Source organism: Vigna radiata, chromosome 8 (assembly GCF_000741045.1).
Source record: "Vigna radiata var. radiata cultivar VC1973A chromosome 8, Vradiata_ver6, whole genome shotgun sequence".
NCBI lineage: Eukaryota > Viridiplantae > Streptophyta > Magnoliopsida > Fabales > Fabaceae > Vigna > Vigna radiata.
Window position 1 is genome coordinate 22,194,783 of NC_028358.1, and position 10,414 is coordinate 22,205,196.

The window sequence follows — 10,414 nt, forward strand, 5'->3', positions numbered from 1 at the left end:
GCCAAGTGTCCCACACATTGGGCTTTTACAAAAATTGCCACAAAAGGGCCCAAAAACACTTAATCTAATTAAGGTTTCAAAAAAAACGAAATTACACTTAATTAAAAATGGAAATGGCTAAATGTTGAGTCTTGAATGATTATGCCACCATCCCTAATGCTCCAATTGATGTTTTCCAAAATTTCCCTGCAACCAAAATACACTCAATCAGCTCAGAAAACCCAAATTAGCATAATTACAAATTTCTGACCAAATTAAGCAGAATTCAAAAAACGGGGAAATAACAGACAATTAAACACAATTCCCTGGTTTATTTAGTGCAATAAACTAAATATAGTTCAAGAAATAACCACTCATCAGCACTTAAACTTCTTTTCTTTCCTATGATATTTCTTTTGATGAGGAAGAGGTTTTGCATATGATCTTTTCTTCTTTCCTCTCTTCCTTTTTTTCTTAATCTCTTCCCTCAACTTTCTGTTTTGCTCTTTTCTTCTTTTCTTCTTTATTTTCACATTTTTTTTTCTTTTTTTCTTTTTTCTCAACACTGCTTTTTCTCCTTCATCATGTTTATCTTCCTCACCCAACTTTTCTATTTCTTCTTCCTTTAAATCTCTCTCTATCTTTTCTTCCTCAATCTTCTCCTCCTTTTTCTCCAATTTTTTCTCCTTTATCTTCTCCTCTATCTTTTCCTCCTTTCTCTCCATTTTTTTCTCCTCTATCTTTTCCTCATCAACAACCTTATCAATTTGTGTCTCCAAATTCTAGAAGGTAAGTTCATAGCTCTTGGAATCGTACTTCTTCAAAAATTTGTCGAACATTTCATAGCTACCTATTGACATAGTTGTTAATCGTCCTCCCATGTTTCTATTGGTAAAGAGAGTTGTTGCTACCATAGACGTTGTTTAGCTTCCCCAACGTTTCTTTTGGCAAAGAGGATTGTTTCTGTCAAAGACGTTGTTCGGCTTCCCCCAACGTTTCTCTTGGCAAAAAGGATTTTTGCCCAAATTGGCTTTGATACATGTTTGAATGAGGTTCCCACCAGTGGTTGAAATCATCTTGATAGAATTCAATGGCCATATAATCAAATTCTTGTTCGTACTGCATCCTGCAAACATTAGGCACAAAACCCTAGAAAACATTTATTAGAACAAAAAATAAAAACAAACATAAAATCAAGTCAAACTTAATTAATTTAACTACTTGAAAAGTTAAACCACGAGTCCCCGGCAACGGCCCCAAAAACTTTTTAAGCCCCTGGCAAGCATACCAGATCGTTATCAAGTAATATATAAACGGTAAGTCCGAGTATCGTTCTCCCAAAGAACTCTTAGGCCTTATCTTTCATGTAAATTGATCTTATAAGACTTGAGAAAGAAATAATAATGTTGAGGTTTTAATGCAAAACGAAAATAAACATGCAAATGCAAGTGAATCAATTGGCAAAGAAAAGATATGAATGAATGGAGTTGTTGGGGTTTACAATTTCATCTTATCCGGCCTCTTATATCTACTTTTCTTATCTAATTCACTTTATTATCTAATTGCCATGCAAACTTTCTTAGCCTACCCTAAACCCGATCTCTTGGCGAAAAGAGCCTATTACTAACTACTAATTTACTATATCTACTCTCCCTGAGTAATTAGCAATGCAATATATCACATAAGCAAAATACAATTGATCGTCCTACCCCTATCTCTAGGTAGTATTGCTTAATCAAGGAATTTCCTATTAGTTCATGACTTCCCCGTACGTCTCCGTATCGACAAAGGCAAATATCTTCATATCGAATGAGTTAAACGATACGAGCATTAATTAAGAAACCCAATAATTGATGATATAAACATATGAATAAAATAAGAATTTCAATATAAGAGAGTTTCAAAAGATTACATTGTTCCCCAAAAACAAAGGGTTTAGTTCACCATAGACATGGTGAAACTAGATGGAATTCAATGAAAGAATGAAAGAGTAAACCCTAGATTTGATAAATTAGAGCCTAAGCATCCAAGAAATCGCCTCCAAGGAGTGTAGAAGTGCTCTGGACGTCTCTGCCTGCCAAAAGATTACTTTGAGGGTCGCACTCGAGCTATTTATAACGCATAAAAGTAACAGAATTTAAGCCCAAGCCCAGCATTCCACTGCTCAGCGAGTAATTTGACCGCTCAGCGGTGGGTGGCAGTCACGTGGGACGCTCAACGGGGTCTCCCAGACGAAAAACAGTGAAAACTGGTCCCGAGATTGGCGCTCAACGCCCATTTTAACCGCTCAACGCTGGTCTTTCTACACTCTGGTCAACTTTTCAGCATTCTGGTCAACTAGTTGACTGTTTTGGTCAATTGGTTGACTTTCCTGGTTGACTGGTTGACTTTTTTGGTTGACTGGTTGACTGGTTGACTTTTCTATATTCTGATTGACTTTTCTGCACTGCAACCATTTGATACTTCAACCTTTCTTTCAATTCATTCCAAAAACCTACAAAATCAAGGGAAATCAAGCATAAAACCAAGAAAACCAACTTTGACTCTCTTGTTCTCTAGCTTAAGAAAAATACATGATTTCAAGCTAATTCTAAGCCATAAAGGGTGTGATTTAATATCAAAATTAAGTATGAAAATAATGGTTTTTCAACCGTTATCAATGGTATGCCCCATTGTGCAAGTCTTATACTACCTTCAAAGGGCCCTCGCACTTTGCCACGAATTTTCCATGGGAAATTGCCTTTTGAGCGTCTCCGGTTTTTTTCCAGACTAGGTCCCCTTCCTGTTACCTTCATATTGTATTTTCTTTCCACCCTTCTTCTGCAAGCCTCTGCCTGGAGCACCGCACGATCCCTTCGTTCGTCCATGGTGTCGAGCTCGATTCTTAATTTTTCGTTGTTGAGTCGGAGATCCTCCACTTGCCGTCTCAGGGATGGCTCTCCCAGCTTCACTAACAACATGGAATTTGTGCTGTACGTGAGATTGGAAGGAGTTTCGTCGGTCGTGCCATGTGGTGTACACTTGTAAGCTAGCAAAACCTCTGGCAATTCGTTTACCCACGTACCCTTCTTGTGTCCTATTCTTCTTTTGAGCTCAGCCACTATTGCTTTGTTCGTTGCCTTCTCTTGGCCGTTCGTCTAGGGATGTTCGACTGAACTCGTGACATGCTTTAACCTCAAACCTTGATAAAATGAGGCTAGCTTTTTGTCTATAAACTGCCTGTCGTTGTCCGTTACTACCGTCTGGGGGAGGCCAAATTTACGAATGATTTTCCAAAAGAAGTTTTGGACTTGCCAAGCGGTTATTGTGGCGAGAGCCTCGACCTCTACCCACTTTGTGAAATAGTCTATAGTGACCAAAATGAACTTCTTTTGGGCGTGTCTGGGGGGGGAAAGGGTCCTACAATGTCCATGCCCCATTTGGCGAACGACCACGATGCAACCAAGGCATGTAACCTGCTTGGGGGGCGTGGGGGATATTTGCGTGGGCTTGGCATTTTTCGCATTTCTAAACAAAACACTTGGTGCCTTCTTCTATAGTTGGCCAAAAGTAGCCCGCTCGGAGAGCCCGAGCTTTCAAAGTACGCCGACCGGTGTGAAAGCCGCATATTCCGTTATGGAGCTCCTCCATTACATATAACGCTTCTCGCGGACTTACAAACTTGAGTAAAGGAGTAGAGAAGCCTCTCCAGTATAAATCATCTCCTATTAGAACATAGCAAGCAATCTTGCGCGTGTCCATGGGCTTGAGTGTTCGGCCATTGTCTTGATCTTTCATAAGTTGGCAAATTTCATCTCGCCAATTTGCCTCCTCTAGACCATCTACCGCTAGGCATTCCACCGGCGTCCTGATAAGACCTGCCTAATGATGCTCGTCAAGTGCCCCTTCTCCTTTTCGCTGCTCAACTTAAACAACATGTCGGCCAAGGCGTTCTCCTCCTGTGGGATGTGCCTGAGTATGAATCGTTCAAATTCTTTGGTGAGGGCGTTAGCCCTATGGAAGTACCTGAGAAGGTGGTCGTCTTTCATCTGGTATTCACCGTTCATTTGTCCCACAACTAAGCGAGAATCTACCCGACAAGTTAGACGCCGGGCCCCCATGTCTCGTGCTAACTATAATCCAGCTATGAGGGCCTCATATTCAACTTGGTTGTTGGATCTTTTGAATTTAAAAACGAGCGACTGTTCCAGCAAAAACCCGCCCAGTCCTTCTAACACCACTCCTGCACCTCCACCTGCCCGCCCGGAAGTGCCATCGACATACAAGCTCCACTCCCCACCCGATTCAGCTTGTGGTAATTCCATCGCAAAATGTGCTAAGTGTTGACCCTTGACCGATCCTCTAGGCTCATATCGAAGCCTGAACTCTGACAGCTCCACCGCTAAACCTACCATTCGGCCGACCAAATCAAGCTTTCTTAGGATTTTAGAAATAGGGTGGTCAGTTCGAACGACCACCTGATGGCTCTGAAAGTACGATTGCAGTCTTCTGGCGGCGTTAAGGAGCACTAGTGCATCCTTCTCTACTTGCTGATAATGCGTCTCCACCTCTTGTAGAGCTCTACTTACAAAGTAAATAAGCCGGATATGTGGCTGTTCCTGTACCAAGGTGGCACTAATGGCCTCGGTCGATACTCCCAAGTATACTTGTAAGTCTCTGCCCGGGTGAGGTCGATTCATGACTGGTGAGTTGGTGAGTATGGCCTTGACCTTCCCTTTCTTCATCTTCCAAACGACCGGCCTAATCCGCTCTGCCAACTTAGGGATAAATAGAGAGAGATGTCAACCTTCCAACCAGTCGTTGTATTTCTTTTAAGTTAGTAGGATTCCTCATGTCAAGTATGGTTGCACACTTGTCTGGATTCGCTTCTATGCCCCGGGCGATTAACATGAAGCCCAAGTACTTCCCTACGACCACACCGAATGTGCACTTAGCTGGGTTTAACCTCATATGGTAACGCCTGACCTGTCGAAATACCTCCTCCAGATCTTTAATATGGTTGACCCCTAACGTCGATCTTACAACCATGTCGTCCACATACACATCCATGCACCAGCTGATTTGGTCGGCGAAGATTTTGTCCATCAGTCTTTGGTAGGTGGCCCCAGTGTTTTTGAGTCTGAAGGGCATAACGTCATAACAATAATTTCCTCTCTCCGTTATAAAGGTCATTTTCTCTTGATCTAGGGCGTGCATTAGTATCTGATTATAGCCGGTGTAAGCATCAAGAAAACTTAACATTTAGTGGCCGGACACCCCGTCGACTAGGCCATCAATGCTCGGGAGCGGGTGGGAGTCCTTTGGGCAAGCTTTGTTGAGATCAGTCCGTACACATCCGTCACTTGCCCGTAGCTTTCTTGACCATAACCACGTTTGCCAACCATGTGGTATAAGTTACCTCGTGAATGAAGCCAGCCTCTATAAGCTTCTTCACCTCCTCGTTAACGGCCACCCCCTTCTCGGCCCCCAACCTTCGTTTCTTTTGCGCCACCGGCTTTGCTTCTTTAAATAAGGCCAACCTATGCGTCATGACCGAAGGATGTATGCCGGGCATGTCAGTTGCGGTCCAAGCGAAAGATCCCGGTTCCTCCACAACGTGGCTCTCAATTCCCTTTCCATTCCTGGCTCGAGGACGCCGACTATCATGGTCACTTAATCATCTTTCATTCCCACCTTCACCGGGTTCAACTCTCCCAATGGTTTGATACGATCATCCGTGTTAGTACGCGGGTCTAAATTAGCCATGGCTACTTCCAATCGGGTGATTTTTGTGTTGGCTGCTCGGGGGTACAATTTTAGACCCGCTGCATAACATTCTTGGGCTATTTTCTGATCCGCTTTGACTACTAGCACCCTTCCGTGGGATACTTCAAAGTCAAGTGAGGTGTGGATATTATCTCTCCGAACGCGTTTAATCATGGTCGTCCCAACAAGACATTATAAGACGTGTTCGTGTCCACCAGTAGGTATCAGACTTTCTTCTCGTCGCCATCATGACCGGTACCCAGGCGGGTGCGAAGGTCAACATACCCGCGGGTATCTACCCATTCGCCAAAAAAACCCACTATTTGCTCGTGAAACAACACAATGAGATCATCTGACAGATCCATTCGTTGGAAAGTGTTCCAATATAAGATGTTAACCGAGCTTCCTTGGTCCACCAGGATTTTGCTTACTTCATAACGCGCTATCTCAGCCGTGATTACCATAGGGCCATCTTGTTCCAAATCGGGTGCGTGAAAATTGTTGTTCGAGAAGGTAATGGGTGGCATGGATTTCCTTTGTGTTTGAACATTATTAACCGACCGGAGGGTCTAGACGTGTCGCTTCCTCGCCAGGGAAGAGGATCCTCCTCCGGCGAACCCCCCTAAGATAGTATTGATGTGCCCTCGAAGCAGGCAGTCATTACTTCAGTTGAGGCTCCTGTTGCGTGTTAAGCCCCTGGCAAGTGTACCAGATCGTTATCAAGTAATATAAACGGTAAGACCGAGTATCGTTCTCCAAAAGGACTCTTAGGCCTTATTTTTCATGTAGATTGATTTCATAAGACTTGAAAAAGAAATAATTTTGTAGTTGTATGCAAAACGAAAATAAACATGCAAATGCAAGTTGAATCAATTGGCAAGTAAAAGATATGAATGAATGGGGTTGTTGGGGTTTACAACTTCATTATTATCCACCCTCTTATATCTTCTTTTCTTATTAAATTCGCTTTATTATCAATTGCCATGCAAACTTTCTAGTCTACTCTAAACCCGATCTCTCGGCGAAAAGAGCCTATCACTAATTACTAATTTACTATCTCTAGTCTCCCTAAGTAATTAGCAATGCAGTAAATTATAGAAGCAAAAACAATTGATCCTCCTACTCCTATCTCTAGGTAGTATTGCTTAATCAAGGGAATTCCTATCAGTTTGAGACTTCCCCGTACGTCTCTGTATCGACAAAATCAAATATCTTCACACCGAATGAGTTAAACGATATGAGCATTAATCTTATATATGAAACCGAACAACTCATAATACAAGCATATGAATAAAATAAGAATTTCAATATAAGAGAGTTTCAAAAGGATTACATTGTTCCCCAACAACAAAAGGTTTTAATTCATCATAGGCATGGTGAAACTAGATGGAATTAATGAAAAAGATGAAAGAGTAAACCATAGATTTGATAAATTGGAGCCTAAGCATCCAAGAAACTGCCTCCAAGGAGTGTAGAAGATCTCTGGACATCTCTGCTTGCCAAAAGATTACTCTGTAGGTCGCACTGGGGCTATTTATAATGCATAAAAGTAACAGAATTATCAGGATTTAAGCCCAAGCCAATCATTTAGGCGCTCAACGCTCAATTTGGCCACTTAGCGGTGGGCTTTATAATCGCGGACCGCTCAACGCTTTGTTCTGCCGCTTAGCGGTGGACCGCTATGTCTCAGGACGCTTAGTGGCGCCGCTCAAGCGAGAAACAATGACTTCATCCTCGAAGCTGACGCTCAGCGTTAGAATTGGCGCTGAGCGGTGAACTTGACTCTTCTTTTCTTCCTTTTCTCCTCTTTTCTTGAGTCTAAGTCCTCTCTTCTTCACTCTCATCCTTAAATCTCATCAAATCCTACAAAACAATGGAAAAACAAGTATAATATCTCTAAAAACAACTTTTGGTTCTCTTTTGACTAAACTAAGTGTTTTGCTTGATTCTAAGCTCATTCTAAGCCATAAAGGGTGTGTTTTGATATCAAATTTAAGTGTAAAAATAACGATTTTCAAACCGTTATCACAACCCCAAACTTAGAACTTTACTTGTCCTCAAGCAAACAAAACAAAACTTGGCTTTCTTCCTTTTCATCAAAATAATTCAATAATCCTAAAATTCATTTTTCTCACGACAAGTAATTACTCAATTCAGATTTTCAGTGGAATCATATCAAGATGCATACATGCTTTCAATTCAATTCAGTTCACATGATCACATATTTTCCAATAGATATTTTATTTATGAATGATCAATCACTAAGCATAGATGTAATCATGAAATTTATCAATCCTCTCCAAGCAAGTGTTTCACTTAATCACTCAAGTGTTTAAGAGGTCACTCAATCTCTCTACTATTCACATGTTACATGAAACAAAATTGCCCTTCATCTAATACAATCAACATTCTCACTACAAATGCCATTACAAGGACTTTTTCAAGGCTTATAATGAGGCTGGGCTAACAAGAAAAATTGGTTTTTCTGGAGCACAAAATCCTTGAGTTAAGAGAGTTATTTTAACATTCAAAGTTCAAGCACAAACTCTCTTTTAACCAATCTATCTCATTCCCAACTTCTTTCCCTTTTTCTTTTTATTTTTACATTGAGCTCATCTTTCATGCTTTTTCTTTTCTTCTCTTTCTTTTTTGTTCATGCTTTTTCTTTTATTCAACACTTGAGCTCAATGCCTTTCTCTTGCCTTTCAAATTCCCCCAACAACCCCAAACTTGAACCTTATCAATATCATACAATTATTCTCAACCCAACTCAAGGTAAATATTTTCAGAGCAAACATTTTCATCCTGTTTAAGGCTAAGGTTCAAAAAGGGTAGAACACACGGTTCTCTTTACTTTGAGTGAAAATTTTGGCTAGGTAAGGGCTTCCAAAAATGGCCTTGATCATATGACATAAGCATGTAATTCAATCAATCATAAAGACTCAGGCAATATCATTCATGCTTCCATATGAATATCACATATATCAACAAACACTTTGGAGCTCAAAACCTCACACAGCTATGCTATCTCAAATGTCATTCATACACCCTGCTTAGCATCATAGCCACAATCATAAATCATCACACATCTGTTCACACAGCTAATGAATAATTCACCTGTATATCAGCATGCAATACAATCTCAATCATCATCCACATCCAATCATCATCAAGTAAACTCATCATGCAATAACAATCAAGTCAAACCATAATCAGAAAAAGTGTTCAAGCCAAGCACAAACACCTACAATACTAAAAAAAATTCAACCTATTCTAAAAATTCAAAGTACAAAAGAAAAAGATAAAAACCCCTCTTCTAAGCATTGACATCATCAGTAGATGCCCTCTCAACTCATATCATCATCTGAGTCCACTTGACCTCCAGTCTCAGCATCCTCAAAGTCATCCTCCTCATTATCCTCGTCCACGTCTGGAGCTTCAGCTGCTCTAGCTCTGCTCCCCTGTGCCTGCTCCTGAGGCCAAGCCATAGCAATATGGAACTCGTCCATAGTCCACCTGTGCACTGGTGGTGTATCATACAAGCCCACTATCATCTCGACAGTAGCTATCTGCCCTATGCGGAGAGACTCTAGTCTGGCCTCAATCATGGACATATACATGTCCCTCATATGGAATGGCTCTGCATGTTGTGTAGGTTAATCCTCCTACTGGGACGCTTCTCTCTTAGGACGTCTCCTAGGCACTGGTCCAACTGCCTCATCTCCTCCACAGAACTGTCAACAATAAGAAGCATATATGGCCTTCTTGGACCTCTCAAATGGTGGAACAAAAGTATCAACCCCAGCCTGCTGGCACAAATGGGTGATCAAGGACGAATGTCCCAAGGGTGTCCTACTACTCACAATAGTAACACAACTCTAGATCTCGTTGGCGATGACCTCACCAACATTCACGTCCATCTGCCTCAACATACAATAGATGAATATGATCCTGTGCATAGTGATGTCAGAAATATGGGAGCATGGCTGAACATTGGCATGAGTGAATGTCATCCAATCCTTTGCCAGAGGTGTCAGATTTGCCCTCATTATGTTGATGAGCACTCCATTTGGGTTCCTCTGAAAGTGTCCTCCAGGGACACACATAACCCTCTCAATATCCTCATGATCTATGAACTCCCTTGTGTTCAGCGCATACTAGCATTGCTCACCCTGACCACTCAGTGCACAAGAAGCTGTTGATAGTATCGGGATCATATAGGATAATCTACCCCCTAATATAGCTAGTATACTGATGAGTCGTTATTTCTTGAACTATATTTAGTTTATTGCACTTAAATAAACTAGGAAACTGTGTTTAATTGTCTGTTATTTCCCTGTTTTTCCGAATTCTGCTTAATTTGGTCAGAAATTCGTATTTTCACTAATTTGAATTTTCTGAGCTGATTAATTGCATTTTTAGGTGCAGGGAAATTTTGGAAACATCATTTGGAGCATTAGGGAAGGTGGTGTGATCATTCAAGACTCAACATTTAGTCACTTCCATTTTAATTAAGTTGTAATTTCGTTTTTGATGTTTGGAACCATTTTATGAGCTGGACTTTTGTGGTGTTTTCTCTTGGCTAGACGGTGCAACAAAGAGAGCTAGGGATTCCATTTTGATTTCATGAAAAGTTTGAAGAAAGGTGAGTGTTGGGTTGGTTTGTAGTAGTAGAACTTGGCTTTGTTGT